Consider the following 11,641-nt stretch of genomic DNA (forward strand, 5'->3'; position numbering starts at 1 on the left):
TGGTGGTAATATGCAAGTAATATTTCATCCTCGTGTGTATTTTACTCATCTTATAAAAAAGATGCCTCATTCCAAGACTCCTAGACATATTTCTTTGCTGTCTCATATATCAAGCGTATCAGACTAAGCAGACCGCTTAAAACTGGATATGTCCAAACACTCTCTTATCCTAAACAACGCCGAATATTTTTGCCAACACTTCCATTTCCTGCAGTGGAAAAAAAATATATAACCCCAAAGCCTTGGCCAGGTTCTGCTTTCCTTGAAATGCATGGCAAATTTGTAAACAAAACACTCTCTGGCTCAGTAGTGGGGGGAGAAGTTTAACAGCTGGAATTAACCAGCAGGAATAATGTGAAGCAGGCTGAAGTTTCGTGTTAGGTTTAGCCTAATGCTGGGGTTCAAGGCTGAGCTTACATTCTGATTCGCCTGTGCCAAAATCATGGAAGCGACATCCAAAACCAGAACCAGAGAACAGCCCCTTTCAGCTCTGGATTTGGCCCAAAGCCAGACCAGGGCTGCAGGCATCGGTCCAGGAATCCAGCACTGAGACACCCGCAGGCCCTAGATACAATGCCTTGAAACTTCAGTTTTCTACCATCAAAAATATTAGCCTGGTGCACAGAAAGTACTTTTATTTACAAAAATGTTGTAAACATAATTAATTCCCATTTGCACAGACTCTGCTTCCCTGACTGGTTGCAGGGAGATGACCAGCCATATGGGAGACAGACATTAAACTAAACAAGATCCCAGACTGGTTTATTCTCCTTTTTTTTCTTTTTTTCTTTCTTTCTTTTTTTTTTTTTTATCTGAAGGGACCACCACTGGTGCAAGGCTCATTTCTTGTAGTGCCGTGAACAGCTATTAAGGGCAATTGTCATGTTGGACAGGCTGCAAGTTGAAATCCAGGAGTACCAAACTATTGGTGCTCCCAACGTTTGCCTCCTCCACCCCTCTCTGACATGAATTTAATGCAGGTGCAGACACAAGCCTAACATAAGGGAGCAATTTTCTGATTCATTCATGTAAGACCCTGAGGGAGAGCAGGAACAAGATGTACAAAGGTAATGTGGCATTGTTAAAAAATTAACTTTGCTTCCATTTTATGGAGCCACAGTGCTGTGTTGCTTGGTTACGTGGATCAGGAATTTAACTGTAAACAAGATATTTCACTCTTCAGTCCCTAGGGTTTTCAGGTCCATTTGAAACACCGTTAGAAATGAGCATCTTTTTGCCAAATCCTTGGGTTGCTTCTTGCCATTACTTGTACCCTTTTGTGTCTAATGCTGCTGTTCTAGCAGTGCTGGAAGATGGCAGTGGTGGCATCCATGCTAGCGTGACCACTGCCGGGCTGGAGTCACACTCCCCTCTGAATGCTGCACTTGTTCAGAGACGAGACAGGCTGCTTATGACTTCTGTTTTGGTTTTTGTTCGTACAAATCCTTGCTGCACAAGTTCCAGGCATCGCGAGTTTGCCAGCTGGACTGTGCATTTATTCAAGCCATTGGAAGTGGAAAAGGGGTTAATTATGTCAGTATATTGTTACATCACTAATGGAAATTCTGGTTTTGCCCTCAGGATCTCCACTGCTGTCTCTGCTTAGAACTGTTAAATATGACAAGGTCACTCACCCTGCTTTAGCAACAATGAGTGCTAACAAATTTGGGTGTTGCATGCATTGTCACTGCTTAACAGGGTCATCATTCCTGTAAGCACAAGTATTGCCTATGCCTTGTACCCAGTAAACCTCACAGTGAATCAGATGTTACACTGTGTTACGTTGGAATCTGTTTATAAAAATACAGGGACACAAAATTTTTCTATTTGCAATCTAAAAAACGATTAGGTAACTAACAAATACAGAAAAGATGGGGAGACAAGTGGTGAAGAGAGGTTAAGAAATGGTGCTGAAGATATGAAAAAAATACTTTAATTGATAAGGCAAACTTTCAAAATATTTTTCTCTTCCCTTTTCCTTCTGGCTCTGCAGATGGCTGGGGAGAATCTGTCTTTTACAACACCATGTATTGAAGCAACATGTTCTTTTGAAGTTTAGTCACCCACTAATTACTAGTCTTTCATTAACAGCACAGGCATAAATGATGCAGCCCTTGCTTATATCCAGTAGTCTCTATTGTTGAGGATTAAAAAATTAAATAATTAGCTACATGCTTGTTAAACATGCTAAGACTGTTTATGTAAACTCCCTTGCTCTTGTTTTGGCTCACACAGATGGTTAAGATATGTCAGCTAATATTTCTTATTTTAAAGAGAGGGCTAATTGCCTAAATGTCAGACGTGCTGAGTATTAGTCGTCTTGATGAGAATGGGAATATAATGTGTGCACAGCTTATCCGAAATGTGGGTTCCTATTAGCAATTTCTTGTCTGGCTACCAGTTTATACAAACAGCATTGTCACAGTTGAGAAAAACCTCTGTGGTGGCAATGGCCACGCAGATCTCTCAGATCTCATGTCATTTAGAAATGGTTTTGTGTTTCTCCACCAAGGGTGCTCTTCAAGGGAAAATCTGAAGACTGAGGCAAACATTAATAAGCAATGCACTTGTTTGGTTAAGGTTTCAGCCTTGACCTCCATCTTTAAGCCCTTGTTTGTTATTAATCACGTGCTTCCTGAATCAAAGAGAATATTTTTGGAGAGGGAAAATTGTTCTGGGACTGGAGCGTTATGCGCCAAACAGACTTGCCCAGATGACAAATAGCCTTCACATGATAGCCAAGGTTCATCCAGCTGCTCGGCCCCGTACCAAGTGATTGATGGTGTTGATGTTCTAAATAGGCTTAAGATATGCCAAATATCAGGGCAGTAACAAAGTCCCTCAGATATATACTGTAAATAGGCAAAAAGGCATGTTCCCAGCATATGGTAAATCTGAGAGCGGTGTCAGGATTATAAGTAACCTCGCAGAGTTTGTCTGGTTTCTTTCGAAGTGAGACAAAAACAGTTTTCTGTGCTGGAATGAGCAGGGTCATGCAAGGTCTGCACAAAGCTTCCGATTACCGCCGATTTTCTCTGTAACTGGACACCCTTCGGAGTTATAACAACATTTGATTTCTTAGCAGAGATCAATAAACTGTTTTTCTACCACAGTTCTGAGGAGGAAAGAAGAATAGGATGTGCTCAGAAGTTGCTGTCAGGAGTTTTTTGTGTCTTAAAGGAATGGTAAATTCTCACCTGAATAGTTTTGTCTTGATAACACACCAGTTCTGGTTCTTTCTACTAAATCACAAAAGGCTGTTCATTGATATTCCACAGAATCAAGCAGCTGTATCACAGAAGCAACAGTTTCATTGATCATTCCTTTTCCCCAGAGAAATTTCCTTTATTTTTATATTTTGTATTGTCCCTCTTCTTCACAGTAAATGCTGCATGCCTTCTAGGCAGGGAGCAGAAGCAGTCTTGGAAGTGCTAGGATACTGGAGGACAAGCTGCCCCCTACTCTGGCTATGGGACTGGCAGGGGCTAGAGTGCAGGGTGGTAAGGTTTCTCTCTTCTTGGTGATTCAGAGGCAATAGTTAGCCCGTGTTAGACTAACCCCTCCCTGGCAGCTGGCAGGACTTCAGACCCCTCACTATGGAACACCTTCTGTTGCAATTCCCTGCTTGGCATTTCACTTCTTCATCTACAGTCCTGGTAGCTCCATGGGGAAATGAGTGTTCCTGGGCCTGCAGCCTCTCCACACAATGCCATAATCTTGCTTTCTAAGAGATTAACCAATCTTGGATTTGAGACTGTGTTTGAATGGTTTTCTAGGAACGACACTGAGGAAAGCATCTTTTGTGAAAAGGCCTTGATGGCGCAGGTTATTTCCTGGATAAAACCATTTCCTCAGTAATTGGAAGATGAGTCAGGCACACATGTGCAAAGCCAACTTCTGCAGTGAGTCACTCCAGTTTGGGGCCAGCAGTTCTCTACTGCCTATTGCCATGAGAAGTGGCCAAGACAGCCTCTGCACTGCACCAGATCTGTAGTGCAAATCAGCCAGGAAGTTGGATCAAGCAACTTCAGGGGATTCAGATTTAGCCAAGACATACCAGTAAACTCAGGATCAGTCATGTCCTGAAACACCAGCTGAGCAGCAGTGAATGGCGTTTCATAATAACCTACTCAGTTTGGGGCCACAACATGGAGCAATTGGCCCGTGTTCCTTTTCCACTAGGTCTGGCTATAACCAGCTTCTTAAGTGATCAGAGGTTTCAAAGCTGTCTCTTCTGTCATCTCCACAGACTGGCTGGAATTAGCTGAAATCCCAGAATCATGTATATTTATTGCCAACTCACTTCTTGTTGGCAGTTAGCACATTGCCTACAGAGTCAACAGGACATCAGGGGCAATTAGCAATTAAGATGTACACTGTTCAGGGTTCTGTGGTTCCTCCAGTGATTTTGTTTGCATCCATCCTGGAAGCAGAACAACAAGTCAGATTTTAATTCACACTGTAATTTAAGTGTGAGCCTGTGTGCTGATGTTCTTATCTCTGCGTGCTCCATTTCAATAAAGCTCAAGCTCATTCAAAGTCACTCAAGTTAAATCGATAGTGAGAGTTCAGAGAATGAATGGAAAATGAATAATCATACAATTACCTTCAACTAATTCAATACATAAATGAAACCAGAACTAGCTTTTCCAGTGAAGGTTCACAGGAAGCCTTCAGTGTGACACATCAAATGCAATGCTAAGAGTAAAGCTGGTCATGGTCACAGTCATACTCTGGACTTTCATGTCATCTGCTGTTGGGAGTGTTAAGGCCCTAATGGAACACTAGGGGTACATAGTCTAACCTGCACAGCACAATTCATCAAACATTACCTAATAATTTGGGCATGGGACCTTTAACTTCTGCTTGAATTATAGCCTGCATTTCAGAAAGACAGACAATCATGACTTAAAGGCTAGAAGTCACTGAGACTATCCCTTTTCTATCTGACCTACTCTTAGGGTTAATCACCCTCCTTAAAAGAAGTCCTCTTTCTGTACTGTAGCCTTTTCTCCAAGCTGCATGTATAACTTGTAATGATAATGAATTGTGATATTCCTTACTTTTGCTGATTTTCAGTTTTTGGGCAAAATAAATCAGCATCCCTGACTTTGACTGGACTGATACTACTAGCTAATTCCAGCTGGATAGTTTAGTTCAATGGACAATTTCAGTAAAATTACATTTGGGAGCAGGAAAGCTAGCTTTGCTAGACAGCCTAAATAGAGCGTGCTGATCTTGTTCCCATTTTAGTCAACATCCAGGACACTCTTATGAGCTGAATTGAACTCAAGTTCATATCTGCCCGAGGGTAACGCCATGCCAGTCCCTGGCATGGCTCTGACATAGTCATGTTGTGTGTCCAGGTAGGGGCTCCAGCACATCTTTCTGCTGACACAAGTCCTGAGGTCGGTGGGGAGAACACTGATTCCAGAGGTGGAACACCTTACGCTAAGTGAAAAACTTAAATACAAACATAAAAAGTGGAACTGTGCCAATTAGAAAAATTGGCAGCTTCCTTGCCTTGGGAAGCTGGAGCCTTGCAGATAAGTAGTTCCACAGCTATTCCCCTAAAAAGGGGGCGACTGAACCCTGTTCTCTTCAGCAGCAAGAGATATTGAATGAAAAAAACATTGTCTCCTCCCTCCCTGCAACTTTAGTCCCATGCACTTCTTTTAGAAGTGACCAAAAGGAATATTTCATACAGAGCAAACCAAATATTTCGTCTTTCATATAGACGAATGGAAATATTTTAGAACATCATTTAAACTGTTCCTTAGTTTTAACTACTAAGTCAGAGAGCCTAAAACTATCTTGCAACTCTGGATAATGCTGTCTTTCTAGGAATGACTTGTGAATAGGTTGTACACAAGTGGTTCATCTGACAATGTGTCTTTCTTATATGGATGGCCTTTACTGTAAAGAAATAACAAGGTTTATTTGCAGTTGTAGTTATATGGGTATAAAATTGAATTTGACCTAAACTCAATCTCTATTTCCACTATGAGTTGCATACATCAAAATTAACTCATTGATCCTCCTGGAACCTCCTTCAGTTATGGAAGAGCTGAAGACATGATTGAAATCTACAGCATAGCTAGAAAATAAATCAAGCCTTTGCAATTTTGTCCCTTGCCCTGACAACCCTTTCTCCTCTCAGTCTTTGTTTTCTGCAAAACAGCATATGTTTTGCATATTATTGTAACACTTGTAATTCAAATTCTATTACTTATTCTTCAGGCCCTGTAGATTAATGAGATTAATTGGTGCTTCCCTTCCTTTTTACATCTAGATACATTTTCTTACTCCCCTCAACTCTTCGCCAGCCTGAACTTCCCTAGTCCCCTAGGCTTTTCCCACATTGCACACTGCACAGATATCTCATTCTTGCTGCTCTCCTGAGCTCTCCCGTGGTCCCAATGTTTCAGGAAGTTCAACACCCACCTCATCCTCCCTTGCCACGATGGAAAAGTGTTAGGACCTGTTCTCACTATGTAGCAGATTCAAATTAAACTTCCTGAAATTAACAGCTGCATTGGGCCATGGATATGACAAAGCTGGTTCAAGTTTGCAAATTTGCAAGTTTTTTAAATACACCTAATGAAAGTTTGCCTTTGGATATCCCCTGCCTGTGAGCATTTGATCTGCTCCACGGCTTTGAGTCTCCCAGTTACATACAAATAGCTATTTGTATACTCAATGGGCTCCACTGTGTGAGGAAACTGTTTAAAAATACATTTTAAAGAGATGTTTTCACTTCATGTGGTTTTCTGCCAGCAGTGTGGTTTTTAAAAATGTTTTTTAAAACCTGTGGAGCACACAACTATGAAGTTGTACCTCAAAAGGTGAAGCAGAGCCCTTCACTTGCCGGGAGTGCTCAAGAGATCTGCTGTTGGAGCACATTGCAAGCCCTGTGCACTGCTTGAAGGCTTGGTGGGAGTTTTGCTTTCTTGTGTTGCAAAAACAGTGATAAGGTTGTGCAGAAGCAGGTGGGAAAGGTTACTTAAAAATTGCTTCAATATGGCCCTTGCTATAACATTATCTGAATTGGTCTGGATATTTAGAAGAGAATTAGCCATAATGATCTCACTCTGTTGCTTTTCCTTTTGTTTCTACTTTTCCTAGAAAAAAACATTAATTTGATTTTTCTACAAAGTTCAGTTGAGGTTTCTGCCTGGATCTCCTGTGTCCAACCCAGCTCTCTGCCATGCCCATGTCTGCCCTGGGAAGGAGCACTAAGGGCACTTCCAGAGATGGAAAGCCACATCAACAAAATTGCTCCCATCCAATCCTGCTGTCTTGATTAATGTCTGCTACCCCAAAAGAGGTAGCAGGTCAGCCAGGTCTAGCTTCAAGGGGAGCTGAGTGTGGCAGTTTTCCCTGTGACTCCATTACTTCTCTGTTACTGCAAAGCAGCCTGCATGGAGATCCCATGGGTCGGGAAAGGGGTGATGGTTTCTCAGCTGGGTGGGAGAAGCCTCACAGAGGACATTGGTCTGCTGCAGACAAAATAGCTGTTCAGGGAGGCTGAAAATTATCAGACTTCAGACAACCATCAAGCCCTGAAAATATGTTCACTCGCTCAATCGCCAAAGTAGCAAATGTATCACATTCTTAAAACAACAGTAAAATCTCATTTTACAAAATTTATTTTTGAGCCATGACAGACTCAAGATTGTTTTAATAAAAGAAAAGAGCTCTTTTCCCCTGTCCTATAAATTAAAAGAAGTTTTCAGCTTGGAGCAATACTTTTGGTTAAGTTATAAAACAAAAGTAATCAGAGAAAAATGTGAAATTCTTATGGAAATGAAGATAGCAGTTTCTATAATTCTCAACAGCAGACCAGTATCTGTAAGTTTTATCCATATGTACTTTGCATGTAACTGCAAGAGTAATTGGTGGCAGAGCCCCTTGTTTTCAAATGACATACTAAAAGCAGGTTTCTGGCCACATGACAAGAATAGTTTCAGTTATTCAAATTAAATTTGCAAGGAACCTTTCTACTCTGTCATAAATACTCTTTGCAAAATGCTGTGACAATTAATTCCTTAAAAGCAAGTACAAGTGGGGTAAGGTTTCCAAGGAGAGTTAATATCTGTTATTTGACCAGCTGATTTATCCAAAAGCACGTTTAGGTTTTTTACAGTCAGATTTCTTGGTTCACATTTGATTTGTATAAAGTCTTGAAACAACATATCTATTCAAAATGTTCATGATTAATTCAAAGGTTTTCAAATATTCTTCTCCAGCTTGTAGAAATTTTTAAAAATTATAACCCTCAGTTGCTCCTGCTGAATTTTGTGTGCCTCACGTTGAGCAAAATTAGTTTTGCTCTTTTTTGCCATTGGCTCCATTCAAACAAAATCTCCCAGTTTTGCATTTGCTGTCCAAAAATCCTTTTAGTCTCCTTTTTCTATACCTTAAAATTCCACAAGTATTAAATCCCATACAGAAAAAAATGGTCTTCACACACTCCTGTACAATTTGATACCAAAGATGTTTGGAAGGCAAAACCATTCCAAATGCTAATAATCATCTGAAAGGGGACAACCAGTTGGAGTATGGAGGACTAATTTTTTTTCTCCAAAAAACAAAATAAAAAAAAACATACACTTCTTAAGGAAAGAAAAAAAAAATAAAGGAGCTAGAAGTGGCTGGGAAAATATCTTCTGAGGAATGATTTTTCCCCCACTAGCAAAATAGGTATGGAAAATGTAAGTATGCACAGCTGTGTTTATTCCAATGATTAGACATTCTATTTCTCTGTGACCTCTCTGCAGTGAGCTGGCAAGACACCTGGGTATGCTTAGAACTGTCTCATTCATACATTTACATTTATTCAACTCGGACCTTTCTTTCTCTCCCCCTTGCCCTTTTCTTCTCTAAAAAGACCACAGGAAAAAATCAGCTAAATCTGGTCCATTCGTTTTTCTCTCTACTTTTAGTGTGTTTGCAAGGTGTTGGTTAAGACTCTACCAATGCCTTCACACATTTTAAATTACATCATTGACACTATTTTAACACTGGGCATAAAACTTTCTTTTTCAGGGCTTTTTCAGGCTGAATCAGAGTGAAGAGGTGGCTGCAGTGGATCATGTAATGTGACTGCACATGTACTCTACCAGGAGAGCAACAGAAGCTGAGTGCCAATATTTGCATCTCCCATGCTCTACATCTGCACTTGCATTTTATTTATGCAAAGTATGCGTGCATGCAAAATCTGAGCTATCCTTGCACTACGACCTGGCAACTCTGTTTGATATTGAGGGATGTTTAGTGGACATGGAGAAGTTTGCTCACAAAAGAAGAAGGTTGGCACAGAAATTTTGCAGTCCAGACTGTGTTACTGATGCAGAAGTGAGACAGAGTAGGGTTAAAGGGTTTCCTCACTGTTATCAAAGAAGTTTGGTACAGAGCTGAAATTCCCTCCTAGGTCTTCTGAGTCTTAATTCAATGCCCTACCTGCTCCTTCAGCCTTGCTCTGCAAGTATGCATCAGGCTGGGAAGCAGGGCTTCCGTATTTGTTTGTTTTCTACTGTTATTGAAATCAGAAGCAGAATTTCCAGAAACTGAAAAATGCCAGATAAATTCCAGGCTATTTCCCCTGACACTTATTTTAGTTTGTCTCCTGCTTCTTTGAATATCTAGATATTTCATAGCACTAAATACTGACTGCAGACTGTAGATCCAGTTCTTCTTTTAATAACTACATCTTAACCTATAGTCATTTTCCTTAGAGTTACTGTAAGTTTGAACTGCAGAAATATGACTGTATATACACAGAATTACAGTAAATGAAATTATGATGAGAAGCATTTTTATGTAAGGCACTCATTTTCCTTTCCTTTCAGGCTACCTGAATTCATTACCTGGCCTTCACACTGCTTGCTGTATACAATACAATGTCTCATTTCTCCTCCATTCTGTAAAATCAGCTTTCTATTTTTTCTACTTCAAAACCATAACTCAAAAGCTCTGAATTGCTATTAGGTGTTAGTCAAAGGTGCATTTGATTTGCTGTTTTGATAAGTTTTTACAGGAAATGTTTAGGAAGGGGTGATTCCCTTACATATATTAATTTTTATTTTACATGTGATTAGGATGTGTCCTGTGCAGGGTTGAGTATCCAAAGCTTTCCACTGGGATCAGCTGCAGTGCTTTATGCTCAGAGCTCAGAGCTGGAGTACCCTCCATATACTGAATTAAACTATATGTTTGTTATTTAATGTATTATTATATTTAAATTATTTTTATTATTTATTATTGTATTTAAACACAATCTAAAGAGATAATTACTGGGAGATTTCTTGCACCCTACTCCACAGCAAGGCTGTAAAGTCTTGAAACTCAAATGCAAGAAAACTCAACATGGTAACCCATCTCTTCATGCCCTCAACATCATCCTTCAGGGCAGGGGAAATGTAGAGAGATCGACAATATTTCACAACAAAGCAATCTTATAATTGGATTTGTAGGGAAGTGTAAATAAAAAAACCTTTGAGATAAACGGGTTTCTGTGTATTGGTTTGCCTGCCTTTGGCTAGCCCATTAATACACTGGAATCTATAAGGTCATGTCTTTATAGTTTATCTGTGGAAAAGGAAGATAAGTAACTTTGTAAGATAAGTAAGGATGGAAGAAAATGAGAGGAACAAATGAGAATAAAAGTGAGGAATAGAAGCAGCCAGGCTGGAAGCAGAGGGAGAGGAAGCATTGATGGGGATGCAGTATGAAATCTTGTCTTTATACTTGGCTGGAAGACTCTCCAGGTGGAACATTTAATATGAAATCAGACAAAGTGCTTGCTTATAGTCATGTTACTAACCTTGTGCTTCACAGGAATGAGCTCTCCTGGAAGGGGTAGCTGTACGGAGTAGTCTCCTCTGGTGGCAAAGCTGACTTGGCAGGTTTATACCACCTTAACTACTTGAGCTAACAAAGAGGGCAATTTTTTCAACCCCTAATATTTTTAAAACTTGGGTATCTCACTTGCCCAGCTCTTACGTCGCTGTAAAGAACTTGTTCTGGTGAGCACGAACTGAAGCACCCCAGTAGGGTGGGAGTGCTGCAGGTGATGGTGATAGGGGACATCTGAGGGATATATTCCCTGTACCAATAGAGAAACTATGTGCTGTAAGTACCGTCAGGAGCAATACAGGGATTTCCCTCTGCTCAGACGACAGAGATTGAGAGGGGATTTTCTGTCCAGGAGCACCCAATCCCGCAGTGAAATGTAATGGCAGGAGGTGACTGAATCCTTCAGACCCCACAGGGTCACACGTTGAAGGAACCCAAGGAGATCCCTGGGATGGGATGAGGTGGGAGCCCAGCTGCCTTGCAGTGCCGATGTGGCTGAAGCCACGTCAGGGTGGGGAGACCCGGGGAGCGCCAGGGGAGCAAGTTTATGAGATTCCTTTGAGCTCAAAGCCTTTTGCGAGGGCTGGGGAAGGGCTGCCTCCTAAGAGCCAGGTTGAAAGGAGGGCTGGAGGGAAAGCATAGGAACCAACAGCCGTCCGTGCCCTGGCCCCGAGCGAAAAGGTGGCGTGTTTGCCGCCTTCACCCCTCCCACCTTCCAGCCACATTAAAGCCCGATTATTCACGCTTGATGTCAGCAAGGCTGGGCCCCGCTACCCGCTGCTCG

This window comes from Lichenostomus cassidix, chromosome 2 (genome assembly GCF_008360975.1).
Source record: "Lichenostomus cassidix isolate B80296 chromosome 2, HeHo_3.0, whole genome shotgun sequence".
NCBI lineage: Eukaryota > Metazoa > Chordata > Aves > Passeriformes > Meliphagidae > Lichenostomus > Lichenostomus cassidix.